This window comes from Syngnathoides biaculeatus, chromosome 19 (assembly GCF_019802595.1).
Source record: "Syngnathoides biaculeatus isolate LvHL_M chromosome 19, ASM1980259v1, whole genome shotgun sequence".
Lineage (NCBI taxonomy): Eukaryota > Metazoa > Chordata > Actinopteri > Syngnathiformes > Syngnathidae > Syngnathoides > Syngnathoides biaculeatus.
In genome coordinates, this window is record NC_084658.1 from 8,140,843 (window position 1) to 8,154,485 (window position 13,643).

The 13,643-nt window shown below is 38.6% G+C and overlaps 1 protein-coding gene across 3 annotated transcripts in view; it reads left to right on the plus strand.

The window, feature by feature from the left end:
• mpp7a (MAGUK p55 scaffold protein 7a) overlaps positions 1-13,643 on the plus strand; it is a 29,080-nt gene that overhangs the window by 580 nt on the left and 14,857 nt on the right. Inside the window, exon 1 of one of the 3 annotated variants that reach the window (XM_061805073.1) lies at positions 38-78. The exons of 1 other annotated variant lie outside the window; for it this stretch is intronic. The gene's annotated coding sequence lies outside the window, so the exon portion shown is untranslated. Of the gene's footprint in view, positions 1-37; positions 79-1,537; positions 1,836-13,643 lie in introns of those variants that run through there. One more of the 3 variants, XM_061805071.1, reaches the window with a different exon arrangement.

Genomic DNA, 13,643 nt, shown 5'->3' on the forward strand with positions numbered 1-13,643 from the left:
CTTTATTTCTGGGGCGACAGTCACTCCACCTATAAATAATGACAATTTCCAAATTTCTCCATGGGGATGGTGCAAATCGTAAGTCCAAAAAACGAATGCGATTTTTAAAATCAACATTATAAAAAAGTGTTTTCATTGACACGCGTGCAAAGGCGGCTTTCAGATCATAGTGGATTATCTAAACCTTTAATGAAATGACTTGTTGAGGTCTAGAAATTATTTTAAATTTACAAAAAATACCACACCCGTGTGGAAATGTTGACAACATCAACTAACTCATCTCTGCATACAAATTAGTGGAAACGTTAACTGAGAAATTGAACAAAAAACATTTAAAATTGTTAACTACAGAAACATATCTTCCAACATTACTGCTAAACGTACACGTTCCAAAAATAAAATAAAAATTATTTTTCTTCTATTTTTATGTATTAAAACTAATTCCCAAAGTTATTTTTATTTGTATGACGTAATATTCACAATTTGTTTTTATTCTATTAAGTCCATAAATGTTAAGGTTTGGGATTTTTTTTTTAATGATGTTTGACATGGATTCCTCTAAAAATCAGACATATATGTAAATTTGCTGAAAACGATCAAAACAATCCAGTAAACCCTTTTGTCTGCAGTAAACCAATTGATATTTTGGAAAAATTGAAAGGGTTCAATGAGTACAAATCTCCTAACCTGGCAACCCTACCCGGAAGAGTCCCACCCCCTCTCGAAGCGACATGACTCACAGACTCGAGTCAAACTCCCTATGAAAAACTTATAACTCTACGTATGAGAGCCTTGACCACCTCGGCGGAAGTATTGTTAAATTATTAAAATAATTTCGGGGTGTCAATTTATAGACATGTGATATAACTCATTTCGTTTTCATGGTGGGCAGTGAGTTGTTGTCTACTGCCATCTCGTGGCCAATATTTGCTATTGCTGCCAGAGTCCATAGATATCGCTAATCATTCCATTTATTTAGCTAGTTATGACATTTATCTATTAATTTATTGTGGAAAACGTCGAATATTTGTATTAAAATGTAAAAATATTCAGGATATAGGAGACCTCTTCGTCTTTGGATTTCTGTCTGCACCTTCATTCTCCCCCCTCATAATGTCGTCCTTTCTTTACATGGCCTTTAGGGGGAGCTATCTAACTGGCTTCACACCTAGGAAACTGAAACAACACTATACGTATTACCATATGAGCACAAGTAATATCATCAAATAAATAATTGACCATGGGAGCAGTAATTTTATACTGCATGAGCATAACCGAATAAGGTCATATTCATGTTATAAAATATTTTTATGAATGATGCACGAAAACAAAATGTACACTTAAACGTGATGACATTCAACATATGTCATAAATGCTTCACTGGGATTGGTTAATACAAGACCACCAATGAAAATGAAGAATTTAAGTAAACAACCCGCCTCTTGAAGAGACAGGCCAATGAACGAACAGATGGCGGTCCCCGTTGCCTGCGTTCTTACGATGCAGACCGCAGATCAGCATTGTGTTTCCCATTTTGAACACAGACCGTTGTATCTAAATAAACAATCTGCTTTCAAATCAGTAAACGAACGATAATTGTATCCCTGGCGAGTCCCACTGCCAAGACAGAACGTTTTGGAAGATAATTTTAGCAGATACCCGCGTTGAACTGTTGTGGGGAAAAGGATTTCTGAAGGACCAAAGCGCCTTAAAAAAAAAAAAAAGGAAAAAAGAAACTAAAAACTTTGTAAAGATTTATTATCAAAAGAATGGTTGGACGACAAACGCATAGCGAGGCTGGCGAGAACCCATTCGACTCCGAGCTCAAATACAAAGTAAGTACCAGTATTGTACATTGTATGATGATTTCCCCCCCCCCCCCAACATCTTATTAATTACCAAAGTCGATGAGAGAATAATTTCGCCATGGTTTCGTTTTTTAAATGCAATCATTTGACGCGGCTGGGGTTGTTTTATGTTGAATACAGGGGAAATAACCCTTCATGCTTGCCTTCATGCCATCATTCTATTGATTTCAAGTTAATTGATTAGTAAGGTTACAAGACAAACTTCCCCTTTAACGCATTTGTGCATTTATGTATATCATCGTTCAATACGGAATTACTCGTTTTACATTCTAAAGTCAGGTGAATGGTTTAATCTGTGTGACCAAAACTGCAAGCACACTACATTGTAACATAATACTTAACTCACATTTGTCTACAATGACCAACTATAAATTGTGGAAGGAATGCAGACCTTAAAAAAAGTAACTTTGCCCAGTCAAGTCAAGTGTAGTGACTGGAGCATGACACGCCAAACCACAAGTGCTGAAAACTCAGCACTTGGTCAGCCTCCCCCACATCCCAACTCAGTCATTTACATACTTTCAGTTCGTATGTAATAATTAGGTGGGATCCATGTGGGTTTGTCTTTCACCATTTTTACACTTTTGTCTGATGGTGCAATATGGGATCACCCAGCTTTCCATTTTCCATTTCCATTCTTTGGTCGGTGGGCTTGAACAGTCCATTCTCCTGTTTCCAAGTCAAGTCTACACGGTCCGAGCGACTATTCTCTCTCGGTTTGCTGTTTTGGATATCTGACAGGAAGGAGTGTTGTTGTCTCATCCAAATTAGTGTAGAACACTAGACAGAATCTTAGAGAGGCAGTCATATAATGGCTCAGATGATGCCTCATGTTTTGGCCGTCTCTACAGGTGTCTCCAAAGCTCCCTACATTGTTCACATTCCAAAGGTTTTATTCCTGGCTTCGAGGGTCACTAACTTGGCCAAGCAATGTGTGGGAATGTTGAATTCTACGAGCTTTCAGCTTCTGTAGGAATGCAGTCGTTTAGGTACAGAAGTGAGGTAAAAGACTACATGAAGATTGTTATGTGGGTTCGTCAGATGGTAGCTTTGGCTTCTCTACATGAGCCATATTTGCAACAAGCTGTACAGAAAGCATTTTATTTCATTTCCATTGCAAACTTTTACATGGATTGTCAGTACCCCTTTGCTGTTTTTATACCAGTCACAATGACACGTCTGTCTGTTGATTGAATGGTTTGGGACACTTTTGTTCATAATGGATGGACTGATGCAGCTATAAAATTACAATCCTCCTTACTTGCATAGAGTGTCGTGGAAACACAAGCCAGACCAGCCTTTACTAATCAATACTGAAAAGTGATTAACCTTGTGGAAACAAGGCTCCACTTTATGTGCTTTATGTTCAAGAATATAAGCTTGTAGTTGGCTCACAACATCTGATGGGTTTCACACATCTGAGTTATCAGATACATTAAGTTGACCGAGTTTTAATTCCATCTAAATTAGGCAACATATGTCAGCTAAATACTGTGCTAATATGCAGCAGGTCAATTCAGTAATACTAGTTAAAGAATAGGCGGCACTGTGGATCAGCTGGAGAGCGTTAGCCTCACATTTCTGAAGTCGCAGGTTCGATCCCGGACCCGCCTGTGTGGAGTTTGCGTTTTCTCCCTGTGCCTGCGTGGGGTTTCTCCTCCCACATCCCAAAAAACATGCAACATTAATTGGACACTCTAAATTTCCCCTAGGTGTGATTGTGAGGGCGGCTGTTTGTCTCAATGTGCCCTGCGATTGGCTGGCAACCAGTTCCGGGTGTACCCTGCCTCCTGCCCGTTGATAGCTGGGATAGGCTCCAGCACTCCCGTGACCCTTGTGAAGATACGCGGGTAAGAAAATGGATGGATGGATAGTTAAAGAATACAGTATCATAGCTCTATTTCTAACCTAGACCTCGCTAATTGCTTTTTTCCATTCTGCCAGGGAAGGCAAAGCAAAATGGATTATCATTATTGTTTTGATTACTATCATTACTAAATGATGAGAGCAGCACACATAAGATGGATGTGGTAGAATGATGTTAAACCACACACTGTCCCATTCATCAACATTTCGTGAATTCATTCCATCATTCACTATCTCCCTGTGTAAATGTGTTTCATGTCTGTTCATCCATCTCTTTCAATTTACCCATCCCGCTTAATCACTGTATGACTCCACAATATCACTAATCCCCGATGCGAGTCCACAATGAAACTGTGAGCCTAACTCCCACTGTGGGACAGAGAGATTAATGTAATGTTCTTGCTGGGGGTCACAGTGAATGAACAACACTGGTAGTAATGCCAATGCCAGCCCCAAAGAGGTGGAGGGATTCTCTCAGTACTCACTATGCCTCACTGAGAATACGGCAACATTCTTTTTGCGTTATTTTTTGCAAATATGTCGTGCCTGATGCTTGTCAATATAAGAATGAAGATATTTTGTATCAGTGGGGTATGGAATAGCTAATCAGTGTTGTATCCTCAGACTAATCAGTAGCATAGATATAATTTTTTAATGTATTTAAAACAACTTTAATCCAGATTTAAATGTTATCCATTTGGCTAATAACAAGTATCTCTACTATGAATAGCTGCAGTCCAATGTGAACTATGGCACTTTGTTAATTTTTGTCATTGATATGTTTTTGGAAGCTTCTGTGAAGAAAAAAAAAAACAAGGTAATGAAATCACGTCTAATTACTGATATTTAGTTATCGATCAAATCACAGGAACCCTTCAAGTCTTTGTGTGTTGGGTGAGGATTCTATAATCGCTCTTGTAAAACTTTGGCTGTATCTAGGTGGAAGGCTGAACAAAGAATCGATTTTTCTTACCTCTTTACCAGAGTCTCTAATTTCATTCAGTCGCTCTGTAAAATGCAAATTTTCCAATCAGTATAGACTATGATATTTTGATCCTGACTGCCTAGAAAAACCTGGAATAAAAAAGAAACCTGGTCCTAAACTCTGAATTTTGGCTTATGTTTTTGTGACTTCCTTATGAATCAATTTTAGTAACAGTAAAATGTCCATTCCAGATAAGATATTGACTGTAGTTAACTGAAGGGCAAAGTTGTGTTATTTGCTTAATGCCATTTGATCCTGTTTTGATTATTTTTGAAGCATTTGTGGGTGCAAGCCAATTGATTCTCTTCATTTAGTCAATCCAATTGCTTGATTCTGAAAAGTTGTACTGAAATGAATCACATTTTATGGTCAGAAGAGGCATGTTTCAAATTTAAATATTAATAATGCAGTTAACCTTGTATGTTTTTAAGTGAAATGCATGGAACAAACGTGGTCCATCGGCCTACAGCATAGAGCTTAGCTCAAGCTAACAGAACAAAAGAGACAATCTCTGTATGTTTGGAGCTTTATGATTCATTCATGGAGGCCAAGGGTCCTTTGAAACAGTGCCCATTTGTTTGAGGAGGTTTTCATTAGCGGCCTGCTTTTTGTCAGTCAGCAGAAACTCCTTCATGGGGTAAATTCCATAGTGTACGTGTGGCATCTCAAGGAGTGTCTTGTATTGCTCTTTACACTTTTACTGTGTTGTGTCACCTCCTGTATCGAGGCTCTTTGATTCTTTGATACTGTCTTTGCACATTCAGTACTGTACAACGTTTTGTCTCATTTTAAATTGAAGACACTTTATTACTATCTATGTACCCCTTAAGTCTTTCTTTGAAATGGATTCTGTCTCTACACCCTCCAGTACTATCTTTCCTCCGTGATCTGTCTGTAGATCATGTCTTCATGTACACTTTCTAATGGTCAAAGACCATTTCGATAATATCTGACCTCAGACACTTTTTGGAGATGTAGTGGTATTTGCTCTTCCGATATTGCCTGCTTACTACAAGTGTCCAGCAAATGGCCCCGGGGCCTAATCTGGCCCACCACATCATTTTATGTTGCCTGGGAAAGCAGATCATCTGCATCACGTTCATGTTTCTTGCCAAAACACCAAAATTATCTTCGCTTTTAATCACAATATATTTCAAGCATTTTTTTAAACCAATCCCACTTGTAAAATAAGTATCTTAGTTTTTTGTGTGCTGTCTTCTTCATTTCCTTTCAGCTTGTCCTGTTAGGGGTCGCCACAGCTGTATATAAGGCACCCATATGGATGGTTTCTTTCGGCTTGTCCCTTTCGGGGTCGCCACAGCATGTCATCTCAGATGAGACGCACATATATGTTTGGCACAATTTTTACGACGGATGCCCTTCCTGATGCAACCCTTCTCAGGGAGTAGAGGCAGCAGTGGGATACGAACCCACAACCCCTGGTTTACCAAACCCGTGCTCTAACCACTGAGCTTCGGGGCCTCCACCTATAAGGCAATCATATGGTTTATAGTCATAACAACTCTCCGAGGGCGGAGGAATAAAATGTGATAACTAACAATAACTACAATGTTGCCTCCCCATAAAATAAAATAAAATTAGTGTAATACCTCTCCTGTAGAGCATCTTGTAGCACATGCAGACCATCTGTCAGGACCCTCTAGTACTGTTTCAGACATTAGTTTCTAGACCTAATACTGTCTGCAGGCCTTCACCACTGAATCTCCTGTTATGATGTGGAAAATCTCTGATTCGTCTGTTGATCATTTGATACTGTCTAGACTTGTGGTGCTCTCTGACCTTTGTATGAATGAAGATCATCTGATAATGTTACTTCATTCTATAATTAACTATTTTATTTTAGACCCAGGGGGATCCATATCACAAATTAATTATAATGAAAAAAAAATCATTTATAAAAGCAAAACAATAATATCGGTCATTCTGTGTGTAGACTCTGTAGTGTGGTCTATTGACCATTCCGTTGATACTCTCTGCCTTTATCAAAAAGCTAAATTGGAAATGCTTTACATTGCGATGAATATAAATAATACACTTTTATTTGAAACTGAACATTTGTGTGTATTGTGCGTAGTAACATTTGCATACATTGGACACGCCTTTTAATGGACAGTCAACCATTTACCTCACGGCCTCCCCTTTTGTCTTATCCTTTGCTTCTCATTGAATGCAATTAGAGCAAATTAAATTGTCCATCCAGCCATCCATTGAAAGTCTTCAGTAAACCTACTGTGCATGTTTTGAATGTGGGATGAAGCCACAGTTACCAGAGGAAACCTATGCAAGGCACAGGGAGAACATGGACACTGAACATTCAACATTGGCTTCACACACTGAAAACATGGAAATGTGAATAGATGATTAGATTAAAATTGTATGACCATTTTATGGAAAAATTAAAGTAATTCCCAAGTGTTCATATTTTTTATTGCAGTTTTCTGTGCAGTATCTCATGGTGTATCTCCTTTTTGTCATGATACTTGCACAGACCTTTGAACACCAGCATACAGTAAGTCACAGACAGTGAATGTTTAGGGACCAGACACTCTGTTTAGAATAAGAAAAAGTGTTGGTTTCCGATGCTAAAAAAAAATTCAGAAACAGTTGGTTTGGAATTAAAATATTTGACCTGGAATGTCACTAGGCTGTAGAACTTTAAAGGCGTTTTCCACCACAAGAACATAACAGTTCCAGTATTTTCCTTTTTTTTTTTTTTTTTTTTACATGCTCACTCGAAAAGCTCTTGCAAAATTATTTTGACAAGGTCTTTGTTGTCTCGTCTTGTTTGGACCAATCTCTTTCAAGCCCCGTTTTGGAGTGTCGAGTAGTGTATAACTAAAATCACAGGGGTATTTTTTTCCCGCAAGACATACTACCTTAGCAGAGGTTAGTTATGTCTTGGTTGACCACTACTTTTTAGAGAAATCAGAAATAAATGTAAATCATCGTGTCTCTTAAGTACAGTAGATTGGATTTTTCATTTTTTTTTTGCCAGAAAACAGTTTGTGATGGTTCATTTGTTATTACTATATTAAATATACTATTTGCAGGCTTGCTCACATTTCGACTATGGTAGAAACAAACAAATGTCATTAATGGTGATGGTGAGGTGCTGTGCTCACCTTTTACTTTTTGTGTGTGTCTATGGGTCAAACAGTGTGTTACCGCTGAACTTTTGAAACATTTCCATCACCACCAAAGGTTGCTTTTAGGTCAAGTGGGTTTAATGGAATGTGGAAAATGTATCTGTAGTTAAGAGTGATGCAGCCAGCTGCTGCCATAAACTTCACCCGTGAATAAGTTGTTGTGTAATGAAGTATTCAGTGGCTCGGTGTTACTGTCATTCACAGAAATAAACAAGTATCCACGGTAGTGCTGCCTTACCCTTAGTAATTTTCCTGTCAGTGAGAGTCTGGGTCAAATGAGGTCACAGTAAAGTGTGTGTAAAAATATGTTTATTTTTGCTCTACCTCACATGATGAAATGAACTCCACCATAGAATATTTTTTCAACTCACAAAGGCTGCATGGATACTAAGGAGAATGCCTATTAAACACTATCATGTATATTAGGCTACCTAAGCTTATTAACCTATCAAGCTACAGCTGTGTGTGTGTTTCTTTCGGCTTGTCCCTTTCGGGGTCGCCACAGCGTGTCATCTCAGATGAACGCATTATATATGTTTGGCACAATTTTTTTTTTAGGCCGGATGCCCTTCCTGACGCAACCATTCTCTGGGAGTGGAGGCCCCAGTGGGATACGAACCCACAACCCCTGGTTTACCAAACCAGTGCTCTAACCATTGAGCTACGGGGCCTCAACCTATCAAGCTACAGCTAATTTGACTAAATCTGAGCCACAGAGGCGAACGTTTGCTTTGTGTCCATTGATAAGACCGCCGCTGTTGTTACTGATCTTCACCTCCATGGCAGCAAATAAGCTGTATTTCTGACGTGGATGATTATTGCAAAGCGAGGACAGGGAGTCAGGAGAATGATGGGGACTAATTACAACGCCATCTTGACATGAAGTTGCAAAACTCTAAAACGATTGGATGATACACTACACTTATCACTGAGGTCTGGCTGGAACCACGTTACAGCCATGGTATATCATGTGCAACATTCCATTTGAAAATTGGTGAAGCACACATTTTTTGGCGTTTCAAAAATGGGTTACATGACTAGAAACATTCTCCCTTCTGCCTATCAAGTTGTTTGTGGTACTCTGATAAACCTCACGCCTGGTTTGTACCAGCCTTTCAACCCCCACAACAAGCAAAAGGAACGCCTCACAATTTTTTCTGTATGGCCGATGCCTGGTTAGCAGTTAAGTGGATTCACATCTGTTTGTGTGTGCAGTCAACTTGCACCGATTTTGGAATACACAAACCTATAGTAGATGATGCGCAACACCCCTGCTAACAGCATATGCAAACAGACTTAGCATTGAATATGTAGAACATTATTTCATAGTCATCGGTGTATGTTGGATGTGTACAGTAATTTTGTATTTTTTTAAACAAATTCAAAATGGGCAAGCCAAGTTGTTTTCTCAGTTTTTAACAATAACAAACAGGGTAACAAAAGATAATACAACACGTTTCCATTCCTCTTTTAGGTGCCATATTTTCTGCACTATAAGCCGCACTGCATTATAAGGCGCACCTTCAATGAATGGCCTATTTTAAAACTATTTTCATATATACGGCGCACCGCATTATAAGGTGCATAGAATCCTCGCTACAATAGAGGCTGGGGTTACGTTATGCATCCATTAGATGGAGCTGCACTAAAGGATCAATATTGATCCATATATAAGGCGCACCGGATTATAATGCGCACCGTCGGCTTTTGAAAAAAATAAATAATACGGTACTCAGCGTTCACAGATGCACGGACAAAAGTGCCGTATGGAATTGATTCCAGTGACATGACAAAGTCAGACTTGCAATGCAGAACTGCACATACTTAACTTACGGAAAGTATCAATGTCAGGGAGAGCTTTCATTCTATACTTTGAGAGATCATGATTCAATGTGTTGTGATGCCAATATTCTTTCCTCCTACATGTAAAAATGTGGTGAAGAAAAGAGTGGTTCTATTTTAAATAAGCAATGTAAAATGGAGCCAGACGGAGAGGTGAGTTGCAATTGGCTGGCTAAAGTATGTGAGTGTACGGAGACAATAGAGACAAATGGGCTTCCACCAACATCGGATGAATTTAAGTGGGTGACTGTTTGCAGTTGAGTCCCCTGATGACACTTTCCAGCTCATTGTTTGACCTGACTCACCCAAAGACTCATGGTATTTAGGTAATGTTACTAATTTAGAATTTTGGGGGGGGCCTAATTCAGGGATGCACAATTACTGCATTGTTTTTCCTGCCCCCTCTTTGTGCCAGTTTTCAATTACCGAGCAACCCATGTAAATGCAAATGATCAAGGATACCAGGAAATGGGGTTATGGACACACAAATGCACGGACACACACACACACACACACACACACACACACACACAACACACACACACACACACACACGTGCACAACCTTGTTTTCAGTTTATCATGTCCACATCATGGAAAGATGGTGGAATGTGTTAATTGATGAGCAAAGACAGAGGCCTTCTTTTGGTGACATTGGGCAGATAAATGTTCCCTTTCCTGCCTTTTATGCCACTGGTTCATCCTGTTTTTTTTATTCTTCACTACCCATTTCCCCTGGAAGCTTTAGTAATTCACTGATACTGTATCATGTTTTGACCTGTTCCATGCGGGTTAGGTTATAGTAAGGTTGAAAGTTCAACAACCATGAACTCCAAGCACAATAAAAGAATATGCTTGCCTCATAAATCTTGCGAGTTTAATGCCAGTGTTGTGAAGGGTGACAATACTTTGTGTGTACATTAACACAACAACCGAGAAACAAGACCTTTTTTCCTTTTGGTTTTCACAATGACTACATTCGTTATTGTTATTAATTCTGTGATAGTGACAAAAATGTGCTATTCAATTCTATTCAATTTTTCAAACAATCCGTTTACATGGACCTGTAAAAATGACATTACATTTTGTAATATGAATGCCAATAATAATTGGAGATAAGTTTGTAATACTGCATGTATGCAGTACACATGCATATAATAAATAGCATTACAATGTAGTCGGTCGTACTGAAAGCTCTTTTTTTTTGGCAACCATCTAACACCGTTACAGTTCACCGAACTACTTTATTTATTTCAATAAACTATCGTCACATCAACTTCCACATGTACAAAGAACTACTCTTGTTTAGGTGTTATCAAACCTTTTATTTAGTTCCAGGGATCCCTTACAGTGGGGAATATTTTTGGAAGGACTCGCTCATAATTGTATCAGATATTATCCGATTGTCAGATTTATGTGATATGTCACAATCATGGCTTTTGTGCAAACCAAAGGTGAGGCGGAATAGTTTATTTTACTCTGTCTGTTACCACACAATGTATTGCTAATTATTTTGCAGACCTCAATGGTGCAGCTTCCTAACCACTCGGGAGTCCAACTCCTGAGTCTTTTCTAGCTGGTATCTGTTAAACCAATAAATATTTCTATAATTTATAAAATTGCATTATTTTCATTGACGATTCACGGCGGATGCAGTCATTGTTGATTTCCTTGTCAGAGTACTCCGATTTCCCCCAGATGTTGCAAGTAGTAACACTGACCTCGATTGCTGTTCAATTTCACTTCACCTCTCTAATTCAGTAATAGATTACTTGGTTGTCTTCATATGTCCCATTAACATTACACATGTCCGACTGTTATATCAGAGTATGAGTGTATTTATTGAAACAATATGACGTGTGTTGTCATGGACATACAGTATAATTGCTTCATATACTGTATGCTACACGTATGCCCTATTCCCTGTACTGTACATGTACGCTGCCCTCTGCTGCAGCCCAGTATATTGGAAGGGGAGGTCTGGGTCATTATGACTTATAACTCCCGTGAGGATCCACGTCGGGGGACCAAAGTGGTGGCGGTTTAAGAATGCAGAGGGCATTTGTTCCTGACCCAGAAACCACAATTTTAGTATGTTCCAAGTACTTGTATGTTTCTTGATTTTTTTTTCAAAATGATCTTTTTTCATTTGTAAACACTAGAAAAGTTTGGCACCCTGGTTGGAATTTACTTGTCACGCCTAAATAATAAATTGGATTCCAAGGTTCTACTTTGAGGCAAGATGTAGCTCTATTTCTTGCAGATTTCTATTGTATTATGCCGTTAATCTGATTTAAGACATCGGTTACACCCACCTCTTCATCAGAGACCCTTCATGGCTTTGGGTTTTGGAAAGGAGGATGAGTGAAAACAAAGTTGTATTGAGGATCATCATCAGTTTGGAATGCTTCCACACAGACTGTCTGGAGATCAGAAGGGATCTGTAAGGTTAAACTTTAAGATGGAGTTTAGGTTTAGTTTAGGACCACAGAGCATTCCAAGATAAAGCTGCCAAACATTTCAAGTATGACCTCAAAAGAATAACATTTACTGTCATCTGACAAGAGAATGTGGCTTGTAAAATGGAGGCAGAATGAAAAAGTTGAACATTAATTTTTATTTTACTGTGGATTTATTCCACGTGGGACAAAGACAATTAAGTAGTATCTAGAAAAAATATAGAGAATTATTAAAAATAACGTCATGATGAAATAAATTTTTTCAAATACTGAGAAGAAAAAACTTCTCTGGCCATTATAGCTAAAATTCTCTCCTACTTTCTTTGCGCTTTTTTTCCTGTAGCACCTCTCTATTTTCTCAACTCTATTGATTTGGCTTCTGTTAATGAGCCAAGTTCCATAAAGGCTTGCTGTTAACACACATACAGTATGAGGCACACGTTCTTGTTACATGTGTGCAGAAACATGGACCTTGTACATTAGGCTTGAGTTAGCCCTGTGTATCAATATGTATCTCCCGTACATACACACTCTATGTATTTATGTGCAGTATATTATAGCCCACCCCTACCTGTACATTCCACAAGTAGTATAATTCACTCTATTAATAGCTCGACGGCATGAAGGTTACCACGCAACACTGACATTTTATAGACCTACAGATTAGTGAGGCTTATGTCTACCTGCTCTTCTCTCCCTGTCTTGCATTGCTGCACAAATCCACTATCCCCAGATTAATGTCAGAATATGCCCAGTATACGTGTAGACCAGCGATATCCAACCTTTATTGCGATGAGGCACATATCTGACATTTGAAAAATCTCACAGACCACCAAACAAAAATGCCACAAAAAATGAATACACATTAATTACAGTATACAGTTTCTGCCATCTAATAGAAGAGCATTTTTTGTTCTGTCTGTCTTTATATGACACTGCCATAGATAGATGAACAAAGATACATTATTTGTTGTAAATAAATAATATTGTGACCAATTAAGTGAAATTTGATAATTTCCCCCGGCTCACTGGAAGACCTGTCACGGCACATTTGGTTGGGAATCATTGGTGTGGAGCTCTTAAAAAAAAAAAGCAGCAAATAGTTTTAATTCATGACTACTACCCGTCATGCTAATGAACATGCTTGAGAGAGGAATGTGTGAGTGGTGACTGACACTGACTGTGACCTTCTCTCCTTGTTAATGGGTCAGTGAGAGACAATGAGCTGCTGTTCTTGTATGAAATCCAGAAGGATTGGGGCTAGGAGAGTAGGTGTTCAACAAGGATGCTGCAGATCATAAATACATTTCTTTTTGAATTGCACATTGGTTGCCTGCCACACTGTTTGCGTTTCCCTCCTCAGGTACATCCTTCCCACCTTTTCAATAAAGTGACAAATAACATTTTCCTCTTTATCATTTGACTTGAGATTTTATATACTATACATGATGTGCAAA